Source organism: Miniopterus schreibersii, assembly GCF_964146895.1.
Source record: "Miniopterus schreibersii genome assembly, chromosome: 4".
In the NCBI taxonomy this organism is placed as follows: Eukaryota; Metazoa; Chordata; class Mammalia; order Chiroptera; family Miniopteridae; genus Miniopterus; species Miniopterus schreibersii.
Window position 1 is genome coordinate 70,848,616 of NC_138105.1, and position 15,569 is coordinate 70,864,184.

The following is a 15,569-nucleotide window of genomic DNA, read 5'->3' on the forward strand; positions in this document are numbered from 1 at the left end:
GGGCGGCTGTTGATTTTTAAATATATTTTTATTTATTTCAGAGAGAGGAAGGGAGAGGGAGAGAGTTGAAACATCAACGATGAGAGAGAATCATTGATCGACTGCCTCCTGCATGCCCCCTACTGGGGATGGAGCCTAAAACCTGGGCATGTGCCCAGACAGGGAATCGAACTGTGACCTCCTGGTTCATGAGCCAGCGCTCAACCACTGAGCCACACCATCTGGGCTATATGTCTGTTTTTTATGCCAGTACCATACTGTTTTGGTTACCATAGTTTTGTAATATAGTTTGAAGTCAGAGAATATGATGCCTCCTGTTTTGTTCTTCTTTCTCAGGATTGCTGTGGCTCATTTTGAAGGTTAAATGAGATAATGTCTGTCAGGTACTCAGAAGTCAGGAGCATACAGTAAGTGCTTAATGAGTGTTGGTTCCATGCATGGTGGGCAGCATTGACTGAGTGTGGAGGAAGGCATGAGGCCAGGGAGTTGCTCCCAGAGGCCCAACCACCCTTCCTTTATATCATTCCTTTTCTTATGCAGGTGCTGGAAGGGAAAGGGGCTGACCTAAAGGTTGTGAGAGAGACCCCCATCTAGCCTGACTTAACACCTGAATTCAGTCTATCATTATTGAGCACTTACTGTGTGCCAGGATCTGTCTTAGGATTTGAAGCCTTCTATGGCTGTGGAGAACCATCTGGGTAGAGATTGGCAGGGAGGAGTAGACTCTTACTTTAATAAAAGTGAGAGACAAGGCTAGCTTGATCTGGGCTGTGGCAGTGCAGGTGGGGAAAGGTATATGGATTCAGGATAGATTTGGAGTTGACAGGTTTACTAATGCACTGAATGTGAGGGGTGAGAGAAAGAGGGGGTCTAGAGTGACTGAGTAGATGGTTTACCAATCACTGTCTGTGTGCCTTCCCTGCCGTGTCTCGTGGCACTCAGCATTCCCAGTTATCTATTGCCATGTAGCAAATTACCCCAAAACCCATTAGCTTAAAACAATATATTTACTATTTCACAGTTTCTGTGGGTCAGGAATCCAGGTGTGACCTTAGCTGGGTGCCTCTGGCTCAGGCTCTTTCACAGGCTGCAACCAAGATGGTGGCTGGGGCTGTGGTCATCTGAAGGCTCGACTGGGGAGGACCTGCTTCCAGGCTCACCAGTTGTTGGCAGGATTCAGTTGGGGGCTGCTGGTCAGAGGCTTTCTTCACTCTTTGCCATGTGAGACTCTCCCCAGGACAGCGCACAACATGACAGCTGGCTTCCCTCAGACTGAGCAAGAGACAGAGCAAGAAGGCAATCAAGATGGAAGCCAGTCTTCTGTAACCTTTGCCATATTTTGTTGGCTAGAAGAAAGTTGTGGAGTCCCACCCACACCCAAGGGGAAGGAATCACACAGGGTGGGGACCATGTGGGGCCATTTAGAGGCTGTCACCTCACCATGCACATCAATCCAATGGCTTCATAATGCCAGAACCTGCCACTCTTTGCCTGGTAGGTCTCTCCGGTTACAGAGGCAGCTCAGGCCTGTGCAGAGGCAGCCAGGTGCTCTAGAGAATCTATTCCCCTGCTAGAAGACCTCAACCAATGAAGTTTGGGAGTTGGTGGATAAATACCCCCGCTCTCTTACCCCTTGCATGAGATAACTCTGAGGTTCATGTCCCAGAGGTCTCCATGGGGATTAAACCTTAGGATAACCTGCTCAAGATGAACACACTCTACTGGGTGCCCTCCCTTCCCTGTCTCACCTCTCCTCTTCCCTGCCAGTGCTTCCTGTAATTGCCTCCCAGGTAAACCATTTGCACTCAAATCAGGGTGTCTTCTGCAGAATCCAACTGTGTTGGTTTCTTAGGGCTGCTGTAATAAATTACCACAAACAGGGTGGCTTAAAACATCACGAGTGTATTGTCTCAGAATCCGGAGGCCAGAAGTCCAAAATCAAGGTGTCAGAAGGGCCATGCTCCCTCTGAAGGCTCTAGGGGAGAATCCTTCCTTGAGGCAATTTTTGGTGTTCCTTGGCTTGTAGCTGCATTGCTCCAGTCTCTGCCTCCATCTTCTGTTTTGTGTGGCCTCCTCCTCTTAGAAGGACACACGTCATTGGATTTAGGGCCCACCCTAGAGCCAGTATGTCAGCATCTCAAGATCCTTAGCTAATGACATCTGCAAAGACCCTATTTCCTAATAAGGTTGCATCTGAGATTCCAAGTGAACGTGAATTTGCCATAGGGGAGCGAGCATTTGCCCACCCACTGCACCAGTGGACAACAGTGGTGGTGCCATTGACTGAGATGGGGAAGATGGGGAGGTGTAGATCTGGGGCGTGTGGTGGGATCAAGAGTTGTTTCAGGCATGATAATTGGGCATGGCCACCAGGTTTCCAAGTGGAGACACCTGGAGGGCAACTGAAGGTCAGAGGAAAGGCTCGTGCTGGAGATGTCTTTGGTAATTATAAGTGGCATTTAAATCCTCAAGACTGGTTGAGATCACCAGGGAGGGCAGTGTAGACAAAGGAGAAGAGAGCATGCCCATCGCTCTCTCTCCAGCATCAAGGTCGGGAGATAAAGAGGAATCAGCAGAAGAGCCTGAGAAAGTGCAGCTGGGGAGTGTAGGGTCCTGGAGGCTGAGAAAGGACCATTGGATTTGGCAGGATGGAGCCCTCACCCTGGCTGGTCAGGGACAAGCGAGGAGTGACAACTCAGGTGATTTGCTGGGAAAGGAAATGTATTTGTTTCCTGCTGCTGCTCTAACAGCCACAAACTGAGTGGCTTAAAAAGAACAGAAAACAAAATCAAAGCAAACCAGAACAAAATCCACACAGAAATGTATTTTCTCACAGTTCTGGAAGCCAGAAGTCCAAAATCAGTATCACTAGGCCGAAATCAAGGTGGCTGTCCAGACATTCGGTTAGGATCCTTTTTGCCTCTTCCAGCTTTTGGTGGTTCTTGGCTTATGACTACATCACTCCAATCTCTGCCTCTGTCTTCACATGGCCTTTTCCCCCATGTCTGTGCGCCTAAGGACACTCACCAGTGGACTTAGAGCTCATTCTACTCCAAGATGATTTCATCTCAAGGTTTTTAATATACTGCCCTGGCCAGTGTGGCTCAGTTGATTGAGCATCTTCCTGTGCAGCGAGGGATTGCCAGTTTGATTCCCTGTCCTGGTTATGGGTTCAATCCTTGGTCAGGCTGCATGTGGGAGGCAGCCAATCTCACATTGATGTCTCTCTCTCTCTCCCTCTCCCTTCCTCTCTCTCTAAAATCAATAAAAATATATTTTAAAAAAAGATTTTAAATTTACTAACACCTACAATGACCCTTTTTTCAAATAAGGTGACATTCACAGGTGCTGGTGGTTAGGATGTACACATATCTTTTTGGGGGGGTGGGTGGCACCATTCAGCCTCCTATAGGGAGGACAGGAACAAGGTTGGGGCTGGGGAGGGATTGGGGTGACCTTGACAAGCCACACGACCTCTCAGAGCTGCTGTTTCTGAATCAGGAAAACAAGGACTGTCACTGGCCTTCAGACTAAAGGGCTAAATATGCATGGGACAGTCATGGCCACATCCCAATAGAGAAGGAACACTTTCTGCCCAGAAACAAGGTGAAAGCTGCCCTCCCACCTCCCATGTCTGGTCCCTGACCCACGTACAAGATGTATGCCATTTCTTGTCTACACTGAACACATGACTTTTCTTCCAGGTCTGAGCCTGCAACAAATCCTTTCAAGTCTCCATATGTTTGCCTAGGAAGTTGCCTCCCTCCAGATGGCCTTCTCTCCTGCAACTCTGTCCACCTGTCACTTAAGTTTCGGCTTGAGGGTCTCTTCCAGGGAGGGGGACTCCATTATACCAAGATCCCTGTTATCTGTTCCTGTTACGCCCCACACTCTCTTCTGAACAGCTGCCACCATTGTAATTATATAGTTTTGCACAGTTATTTTGGAATGTGGGCCTGGGAAGCCACTGTGTCCCCTTGCACCTAGCTCAGGGATGGCACATAGTAGGTACTCAGTAAACGTGCCCAGGAGGTATCTGAATGAATTCCTTTGTCTAGGTGAGGGGGTGTGCTCAACCCCAGAACAGCATCACCCAACCAGACAGGCCTCTTGGTGTCCCAGCGGGATGGTTCAGAATCTTCTCTGAGGTGAAGGGGAACAGCATGCATGCACACACTCACACTCACACACACACACACACATGCACACGCACAGAACAAGCCCCCGTCCCCGATTTCTTGACAGAATATTTCCCCCTGGGCAGAAAATGAACCATTATTAAAACAACATTGTGACCAGCCGAGAAAACCCATTTGCAGCAGTTTCTATCCTGTCACCGCGAGGAAATGTGAGGAGAAGGTGGGGTTTCACTGGGGGAAGAATCACGATGATCCCTCGGAGGGAGAACAGATGGGTGCTTTTCCTTCCCTCTTCCCTGCTCAGGCTGAGGCAGGAATCCATGTCAGCCGTGGGCTTGTTCTTGATGGTGTGATGGGGGTGAGTCTGGGGAGGAGGAGCCCTGGCCAGGATGCTGGGTTCCAGGGGAGGAGGGGCAGCCTGGGACCCACCTAGGACCCTCTGTCCCACTGCCCACCTGCTCTGTCTCCTGGGCCGTTGGGCTCTCTGATTTGAACCCGTTCACCTTGTTTTAAGGTTCACATTTTTAAAAACCACCACCTGGGGGTTCCTCTCCCTTTATTTTCTCCCTCATCCATCGTCTCTTTCCTTGAAGGCAGGACCATGTCCTGTCCCTGGCGAGGAACACACAGCAGCTGCTCAAATATTCACAAGCACGGGCTCACCACTGCGCCCGGCGCCGCCCTCCACTCCAGGCTGTGACACACCGAACGACAGGCTGCTTCCGCTTTTCACTCGGTGGTGACCCTTCGCACGCCCAAGGAAAGCCTGATCCACAGCCAGCTTCGGGGTGGGGGGAGGCACAAGCACGACTGAGTCGTTCGGCTGTTCCAAAGCCATCCTTGGCTTCTCTCCTTCCAGGCGGAAACCTGCTAGCGTGGTTCCAGTGGCCCTTCCCAGTCTAGACCCAAAACCCCTGTCCCGTTAGTTTCACCCCTTCTGGACCCCGCACTTGCCCTGGCCGCAGGCCCCTCCGTCACACCCACTGACCTGCTGGTGAGTGGCCCCCCTCTCACCAAGATGCTTTTCGCTGCTGCCTCTCAAACATCCTGGTTCCCACACCTGGATGGCCTGCCCCCTGCACGTCCACCTTCTGAGCCTGGGGTCTCCACGCCCAGAGCCCAGCCTAGCCCATGGATGTGATTTGTTTGGCCCAGGCAGGGTTTTTCTTAAACGATTGGCCAGCTTTTCAGCATCAGAGGATGGTTAAAAATCTGAATTCCTGACCTTCCATCAAAAGGCATGGCCTCTGCCAGGCTGAGGCCGCCCTCCCAGCCGGGCTGGGCTCAGTGAGGGCTGCCCCCCCCCCCAGGAGAAGGCACAGGTTTGCCAGTTCTCAGGTGGACTCTGGGCCCAAACTGCCCAGGTTAGAATCACTCCGTGTTCCTGTTCTAGAATCTTCTGCTTGACCAACTGAGGCTTCTCCACTTATTCTGGTGTCCCGGGAGGCTGGGCTGTTGAACCCCACCAACACGAATGAGGACCCCTGTGAGAGGTGGGGGTGGGGATGGAGGCAAGCACAGCATTCGTGGGTTCCACATCTACGAATTCAACCACTAGCTAGACATGTGTCTGTACTGAATGCGTACAGACTTTTTTCTTGCCATTATTACCTAAACAATACAGTATCACTATTTACAAAAATCTACATTGTATTAGGCGTTATAACTAATCTAGAGATGATTTAAAGCATATAGAAGGATGCGCACCAGTTATTTGCAAATACTACACTATTTTACATATGGGATTTGAGCATCCAAGGATTTTGGTATCCTCGAGGGTCCTGGAAACAATCCCCCATGAATATCAAGGGATGACTGCATTTATTCCGCGGCTCAGCCTCTCACTCTGTGGCTCCTGTGCCCCATCCCCTGCGTCCCTGTCAGAGGTCACAGGCCCGGCCATCAGCCATCCACACAGCCTGTAAGTCTCCAGGTTCTGACAACTGCTTCCTCCCCTCACTTCTCAGACCTAGGGGTGCTCAGGGCTCTACATTTCCACTAGCCCAAGGTGTGTGTGTGTCATCATTCCTCATGGTTCCCTATGTCTGTAAGTGTGTCCCTTCATTGAACTGCTCAGTTACCCAGTTTGGATGTCCCATCTGATTCCCACTATGGCCTGACTGACGCAGCACCTATGCCTAGTGAGCCCACTTGGAGAGGGGGCAATGGTAGTACCTACCTCTAGAGTTGATGTGAGGATTAAATGAGTTAACACTGCATAAGGAAAGGGCTTAGCAATTGCTGATAAATGTTAAGTTATTATTATCCTTTGCCACAGTCCTCACCACTCCTTATTGTATCTCTGACACTGGAGCTGAAGGTCACCTGTGCCACTGCAGACGCAGTTGGTCTTTTTGACCTGGCTGCTTTGTGTGTTTACATTACCTGCTGTCCCCCGTGCGTTGTGGAGGGCTCAGGGCCCAGCTCTGTGCCATCACCTCTGCTGTAGAGTTCCCTTCCAGGCAGCCTTCCACCCTGCATATCACCATCCCTGGAGCGCTCTTCCATGAATGATGGTCCCAGCATATTAAAATGATCCATACATGTTTGCTTCCCCAGTGCATCCCAAGCCCTTGCAGGGGCTCCACAAATGTGTGTGGGACTGAATATCAGGGCCTGTATTAGTCACCGAGGGCTACTGGAAAACAGGACCACAGACCAGGCTTAATACAAGGAATTGACTCCCTCACAGTTCCGGAGGCCAGAAGTTGGTATCAAGGTGTCAGCAGGGCTGTGCTCCCTCCAAAGACTCTAGGGGAGGATCCTTCCTGCCTCCCCAGCTGCTGGTGGTTCTTGGCTTGTGGCTGCATCACTCCAATCTCTACCCCCATCTTCACATGATTCTCCCTCCATCTTCTCCCCTTCTTTTCCTCTTCTAAGGACACTTGTCATTGGTTTTCATGCCCATACTAATCCAGGATGATCTCATTGCAAGATCCTTAATGTAATTACATCTGCCAAGACCCTTTTTCCAAATAAGGTCATATTATGAGGTTCCGGGTAGACCTATCTTGTGGGCACCCACCATTCAGCCCACTACAGGTCCACAGCTTTCTTGAGGCTTAGCTTTCTTTTTTCTCTCTTCATTCACTCAATTTTTGAAGCCAGTGGAGCCCAGACCCAGGACACCCACTCCTGCCCCCTGGCCCACTTTGAGGGGAAGTCTCTCGGTGGGGGAGGGGGAGCATAGGCACAAGTGCCACCTGATGGTCCTCTGTTTCTAATGCAGGCCAAGCCCTCAGGAAGCCTGCTCCTCTGTGGGCTGTCAAGGAGCTGGGGTGAGCCCCTCACCTTCCCCAAGCTCGCAGAGAACACCCCACACCCTGGCAAGCACTACTTTATTGTCCCTCTGTGGTGGGCGGTTGTCACTTCTCTTCCACCCGTCAGAGCTCGGGAGTCCCTTCCACAGTTCCAAAGCTGGCCTCTGACCTGCTAGCTGATTTCTTTTCAGGGCTGACAGGTTGGGTTAAGAGGGAGCACTCCCCTGAGCCCAGACATACTTTTTCTGTCTCCAAGTTGCTTCAGCCCTTTCCTTGCAAAGAATGCTCATAGCTCCTGTCTTCCCTGGAAGGTGACGCCTCACTTTCCCATTGTCCCCCCTCCATTGTAAAATGGCCAAGCTGGCCCAGGATATGTCTTGTTCATATCCTCGCTTTGCTTTTTATTTTTATTTTTTTATTTTAGAGGTAAAATTCACCGAACATAAGATTAACCTTTTCAAGTACACAATTTGATGTTTTTGCATGTTCAAGTGTTGTGAAACTATCACTAGTACCTAATTCCAGAACATTCTCAGCACCCCAAAGGAAACCCTGTCCCCATTAGCAGTCGCTCCCCATCCCCCCTCCCTTCCCACCACCCCTGGCAACCACTGATCTGCTTTCTGTCTCTATGGAGTTGTCTGCTCCAGGCATTTCATATAAATGGAGTCATACAACCTGTGGCCTTTTATGTCTGGCTTCTTTCACTCAGCGTGATTTTTTCGAGGGTCATCCATGTTGTAGGGTTAACTCTTTCATCGTGTATTCCTCTTAGGAATACAGCTCTGTAAATTTACAAAATATGTTCCACCTTGTCACTACTACCTAGCTGAAGATATAGAACATTCCAGTTCCTGAGAAGCTCCTAAGGCTACTTTACACGGAGAGTCATGCCCCCAAGTATCTCTTTCTCAGTGGTCCTCACCTGAAAGTGATCCTCCACCCTCACAAGGGACATTTGTCTCAACTGTGGAGATGCTACTGGCATCTAGTAAGGAGAGCCCAGGCATGCTGCTCAACATCCTCCAATGCACGGGACACTCCCTCCCACAACAAAGTCATCCAGCCCCAAAGTCAAAGGTGCCACTGCTAGGAAACCTTAGACTTCGCGGATTCACTCCATAGATTACTTCTGCCCATACTTGAATGTCACAGAAGCACGACATAGGACCATGCTGTGAGTTCTGCTTTGTGTCTTGCACTTTTGCCCAACATTGACTTGAGAGTCGTCTACACTGTCTCTGTTGTTTGTTCCGTTTCATTGCTGCATCATATTTCACAGTATGAATGTACCCCAATTTATTTTCCTTTTGCCGGGTGATGGCCACTGGGTGATGTCCAGCATCTGGCGATGAACCAAGCTGCTATGAACATCGTGTATGTGTGTTTTGGTGAATAAACGTATGGAACTGCTAGATCGGAGCAACGGAACATTAGTAGATCAATATGTGACAGTAAAGCTCAGGGACTTTTGCACAAAAATCCTGACCTCTGACTTCTCTTGAAGAACCATTCTGGCAACTGCGAGCCTGATTTGCCACGTGGTAGCTCTCAGCTGGAGTTGAGTAGTAGCAAGTGGCTGCCAGATTATAAGGAGGTTGTGTCTCCAGCTCCCCACAGCTGCCACCCTCCCTTCTCACAGCCTCACACTTGTGTTTTTATCTTCTGATTGCCATTTGGCTTTGCAGCCCCTGTCCTGGGCCCATGCAAGGTCAGGAATCACTTTCTACTTTCGTGTGGCCATGGCCTTGACCTCCAAAGGACACTAACCTCCCTTCTCAACACCCTTCCCAATTCTACTCTATCTCACGGAGCCTGCAGCACCTTTAGACCTGACTGGCATTTTCAGATTGCCTCAGGCCCTGCCACTCCCTATTGCCCTACAGTCTGGACCCTGCTGTCATTTTTCTTGTTGACATCCTCAGAACTTTCTCTCTGCCCAGACCACCAGGGCCTTCTATCTTCAGGGGCAGGGTCCTGCACTCTGCTAACAGGTCACTTCCTCAGGGCAGGTTTCTCTGAGCCCCCTGGCCAAGGAAGGCCTCCCAGTTATATTCCCCCACAGCCCCTACCTGTATGCCACCCCTCACATTGTGTGGATGAGTCCTTGACTGTGTCTGTTTGCCCATCACCCAGCTCAATGCACAGTGAATACTGGCCATGGGGTACAAGAAATGAAGGAGAGAGGGAGGGAGAGCCCCCATGCCAGGATGAATGAACCACTTACCTGGCAATACCTTCTGCAGAAGCAAGTTGGGCTCCTAGGATGAGCTTGGCAGAAAGACCACACTCCTCAGAAGCTGGCCCAAGGGAGCAGGGCTTGAGAAGCTCCAGTGTGGCCCCCACGCGGCCCTTACTGCCAAAGTCCATACCAGCCAAGGCTGGCAAAGTGAAGGGCCCCTTCCCCAGGGTCCTTTAACTCCCCACAGGACAGGCCCACCCCCCAACCATCCCAGCTACCCCCATGCTCTGTCCAAATGTCTCCCAGTCAAGCCCCCTTCCCCTCAGGGACTCTCCCAGACTCCTTACCTGCTCACCGGTCTTACCTCCCCCTACTCTGCCCTGGGTGTTTTCTTCTGAATTCTCTGCCAAACTCTTCAGCTCTCCCCTCCTCACCCCTCCTCGCCCCCACTCACTCAAGCTGGCTGCTTCTCGCCTTCTCAGACCTCTGATATCTCCAGGGCTTTCTTTCTCCTCCATCTTAGCAGCTCCCACTTCGTACACGCTCGGCTCTCTCCTTTCACCCCTCTCCTCCCCCTCCCCCTGCAGCTTCTCCGGGATCTCTGCGCTCTTCACCCCGACGCCGGGTCCCGCGGCCGCCGCGCCTCCGCGCACCTGGGGGGAAGGGACCAGGCCTCACCTGGGGGCCGCAGAGCAGCGGGGCAGCGGCCCCTAGCGTCCAGGGCGAGAAGCGCAGCCTAACGGGCTCCCCTCTCGGTGCCCAACTGGGAACAGACCACCGTTCCGCCTGCGGCACGGGCTGGCGCCGGGCTGCTTCCAGGATTTTCGCTTTCTTCCACTCGCCTACCTTTTCCTGAGCACCTACTATGTGCCAGGGGCGGTTCTAGGTGCTGAGCATACAGCAGTGAACAAGAAACAAAAATCCTGGCCTGGGGGAGTTGATATTCCAGTGGGAGAGACAAACAAATAAATGAAACAAAAATAGGTAAGGTGGAAAAATGCTACAGGAGGGAATAAAGGGCAGAGGGGAACCAAGGAGTGAGCTGGGTGGGGTGTTTGTAGTTTTTAATAAAGAGGTGATGTTTGAGCAGTCTTGGTGAGGGGGTGCAAAGCTTAAGGGGTCGGTCCTGTTGGCTCATCTAGTATATGCCTTAAATCTGAACACTTCTCCCAGCATCCTGTTCCAGACCTCTGTCACCTCTCACCTGGGTTGGCCATGGCCACCACCTCGCCAGTCTCCTGTATCCCTCTCAAATCCTACAATTTGGTTTCAATTGAGGCAAAATTCACATAACATAAAATTAACCACTAACCATTTTAAAGTGAACAATTCAGTGACATTTAGTACACTCACAGTGTTGTGCAACCACCATCTCTATCTACTTCCAAGACAGTTTCATCATCTCAAAAGGAAACTCCAAACCCAGTGGCAGTCACTCCCCATCCCTCCCCTGGCAACCACCAATCTGCTTTCCTTCTCTGTGGATTTATCTATTCCAGACATTTCATATAAATGGGATCATACAATAGCTAGCCTTTTGTGTCTGACTTCTTTCACTAAGCATAATGTTTTCACGGCTCATCCATGTTGTAGTGTATGTCAGAACTTTCTTCCCTTTTATGGTTGGATAATATTCCCTTGTATGGATATAGAACATTTTGTTTATCTGTTCATCCATTGATAGACATTGGGTTGTTTCCATTTTCTAGCTTTTGTAAATAATGCTGCTGTGAACATTAGTGTGCAAGTATCTCTTTGAGTTCCTGTTTTCCTTTCTTTTGGGCATATAACTAAGAGTGGAATTGCTATGTCCTATGGTAATTCTATGTACCACTTATTGAGGGACCTCTCCTATAATCTTTTAAACATGCAAATAAGATCATGTCACCCCCCCATGCCCCACCCCCACCCCTGATCAAAACCCTCCCTTGGATTCCCTCATCACTGAGAATCTAATGCAGACTCTCCCCATGACACCCGAGGCTGTGCCTGGCTGGACCTCATACTCTTCAAATAGTCTTGCCTGTTCTGACCTCAGGACTTTGTCCTTGCTGTTCCCTCTTCTTGTATCACACACACATAATGGTCCCTTCAGCTTTTAGGTCACAGCTCAAATGCCTCCTCCTTGGAGAGATGCCCCCCGCCCCAGTCACCTTAGCCTAAATCATACTCATCCACATCCCACCTCCTGATTCTTCATGGTTTTTTCCTTCAAAACATTGATCGCATTCTGAGATGTTCTTATTACTAATAAGTCATATGCTTCCCAAATAAAGTGTGAGCTCCAGGAAGACAGTGATTTTGTGTCTCTCATTCACCGTCATACCCTTGGCTCCCAGAACACAGCCTGGAACCAGGGTCAGGGTCAGAGGGAGCCATTAAGATAAATCATGTTTTAATGTAATATTTTTAAAAATCAAAATTCATGCAAAAAATCCATGATGTGGACACAGACAATAGTGTGGTGAAGGCCTGGGGTGGGAAGCAGATGCAGGGTGGAGGGGATCAATGGGGAAAAAACGGGGGACATCTGTAATACTTTCAACAATAAAGATAATTTTTTTAAAAATCCATGATAAACAAAATGTCGAAATCTTCAACAAAAAGACAGCACCAGTATTCCTGGCTTTTCCTTCCCAACATGGTTCCCCACAGCGCTCTTACTGATCCTGTGCTTATTTTAAAAGTTGGTTATTTTGGTCACCATGGATTTTTGGCATGATTTTGGATTTTTTTTAAATATTGCATTGCAATACTATTTCTCTTAATCACTGAATTTTTTTTGGCATCCTCTTAAATTTTGTAGCCCGTAAAGTGCCTCACTCTAATGCAAGCCCTGGTTAAAGCCTGGTATCCATTGATGAATCAATGAGTAGGAGGCAAGCTAGGAGCTGGACAACCCACAACCCCATAACCCCTCTTCTTATCCCCTGCACAACCAGGGAGTGGCTCCAAATGACCAAGTTCATGGGTCAGACAGGCTTGGCTCAGAACCTAACTGAATTTTCACTACTTGGGAGAGTTACGAAGCCTCAGTTTCTCCTTCTGTAACCTGGGAAGAAAGCACCCACCACATGGGGTGATCAAAAAGAGTAAATGAGACTGTCAGTATTAACTTGAGCCATTTCTCAGCTACCTGGGCCTCTCCCAGTCATCACTAGACATCTCTACTTGAACATCTATCAAACCAAATGTAACTCCTAGATCTAACCTCCCAAAGCACACACACCCCCTCCATGGTCTCCATCCTTCCAAGTGCCCAGACCACAAGCTTTGACTTGCCTCTTTCCCTCACATCCCACTTCCAATCTATCTGCTCCACCTTCAAAATACACCCAGAATCCACCCACTGCTCACCTGCACTGTCACTACTCGCAGCATGGGTCACCTGGATCAGTACAGTCACCTCTGCCCTGGTCTTCCAGCTTCTGCATTTGACCTCCACACTCTTCCCCCGTAGTGACAGAGGGTGCCTGTGAACACCTGAGTTAGGTGTTCACTCCTAACTCAAGAATTAGGACTCTGCTCAAGAATTCTCCATGGCTCCCACCTCACTCAGAAGAAAAGCCCAAGTCCTCCCCAAAGCACACCAGGCCAGTACAATCTGCCCCATCACCTCCCTACCCTCACCTTCTCCAGCCACACAGGCTCTCTCATGGCACCTTTGAATACCCAGTGCATTTCTGCCTCAGGCCTTTGCTTGGGATGTTCCCTCTGCCTGGAATGCCCTTCCCCCAGGTACCCCCATGACTCCTCCCTCATCTTTTCAGATCTTTATCCAAGTACTACCTTCTCAGAGAGGCCTTCCCTGATCTCCCCTATCTAAATTGCAGTCATCACCACACCCTCCTCTGTCTTCCCTCCTTAAAATTTTCTCCCATGGCACTTAACATCATCTGACATTCTATACCTTTCATTTGTCTCATTTCTTGTCTGCCTTCCTGATTAGAACGTAAGCCCCACCAGTAGGGAATCTTCCGTCTCATTCATCACTGTATTCCCACATCCAGAACAGTGCCTGGTGCGCAGTAGAGTAGGTGCTCAATAAATGTTTGTTGACTGACAGCCCCCCCCCCCCCGCCCAAAGACAGTAGTTGGAACGAATCCTTGCCCTCTGTCCTCCCAGCCCAATGCTGAGACCTCCTTATCTTATTCGGATTAGGGTGTAGAACAGGATGGGGCTCAGATATTGCCTAAGGTGGGGGTACAGGGAGCCTCCAAGAGGGCCAGGGACACACAGAACCCCACTGGTCCACCCCTCAAGATTCGAATGGGTCCGCCATCCATTCCCTAGCACACTGCTCACTTTCCAGAATGAATTCCATCATGCCTTCCATGTCTACCTCACCCACTAGAACGAGGGTGCCCTTGAGAGGGCTCCCAGTCTTGTTCGTGGGGCCCAACGTCATCCTCAACACCCAGCCTTGCACCATACTAGGGGCATGTAAGGGGCACTCTGTGAGGAAGAAATGTAAGGGGTGAATACAAAAACTGGATGATGAAATGACTGGGTGATGCATCGTGTGTGTGTGTGTGTGTGTGTGTGTGTGTGTGTGTGTGTGTGTGCGCGCGCCCGCTCTGAGAAATAAACAGACTGGGGATGGTGGAGGCCTGGGCGTTGTACTGGTTTCCGAGTCCAGAAATGTGTTTCTCCTACCCTACTTCCCACCCCAGGTCACCCTCACACCACCCCTTTGCAGAACCTAAGGAGCCTGAGGTAGGACACTTGGAACCAGGGAGCTCTGCCTGAGGCAAAGGATTCAGAGCAGTGGGGACAGGGGAGGGTGAAGGAGCGCAGCACCTGGGATGGTCAGTGTAGGGGGTCAGTGCAGGGGACTAGGCAGCGGGCAAACACTTGGAGGCAGAGTGAGAGCCAAAAAGCACAGGTGAGCAGAGTGGTGTCTGAGATCGGGGTGTCAGAGGTGCTAGGTGAACAGCATATAGGGGTCCCCAAGGCGCGGGGGATCTGAACGTGGGGTGTCTTAGACACGGAACACCCTCACTGTGGGGGTTTCCTGACACCAGTGCACAGAAGGTGGACGGGACGTGGGTGTCCAAAGCGGGGGTGCGCTGGGCGGGGGAGTCTGGAGAGTTAAGGTAGGGTGCGCGAAATGAGGAGCGGGAGTAGGGAGCAGGGCGTCCCGGGCACGGGGACGGACCCGCACCGTGAGGGGCACGAGGCGCCCAGGCGAGACTGCGCGCGCAGGGACGCGCTTGTTCCAGGAGCCCAGCTGCCGGCACGGCTTCCACTGCGGCTGCGCAGCCAAGGGTCTGGGGGAGGGGGTGCCGCGGCTCTTTTGTAGCCCAGCCTCTCCCCATCCTTCGCCTCGGAACCCTGGCCCTTGAGGTCAGAGACCGTGATGGAATGGAGGCTGGAACCGATCCCAGTCGCGACCAGGGGCGCTGGGCTGACCACGGGCACTGGGAAAAAGAGGAGGGGCTGGGAGGGGTTCCTGGCTGGGATTTTTCCAAATTGAGCCGGGAGTTCCTTAAAGCATGCCACCTCTTCCCCTCATATAAATAACGGCCACCCCTTCTGTAGCCTCTGGAGAATGCAAGTTAAAACCACCTCCTAGGCAAGCTCGTAGGTTTCTAGGGTCCGTACGGGGAGGTGGATGGGCTGAGAAGGGCAGGAAGGTGGGGTGGTCTGAGGCGGCTTGGAGCCAGAGGGCTCTGGAGGTGCCCAGGTCCCCCATCCTGCCTCCTTTCAATCCTGCTGGCTGTCTAAATGTGGGTGGGGTGTCTTGGTTGCCCCTGAAGCACTGTACCCACTCCCCAGCATCCACAAGGCCTTCCAGGGGTCCTACCAAGTGCTGTTGATATATCTCAAAATGGGACATTGAGGGGCCCCTACCTGACCCCCATAATCAATAGATTTTGCTGCCAAACACAGATGGATAGGATCATTTCCCCACGCACCAACCTCTGCTTTATTTGCATTTGGTCCCTGAGATCCAGCTGTCTGGCCTGGCCACCCAGAATTGAGGC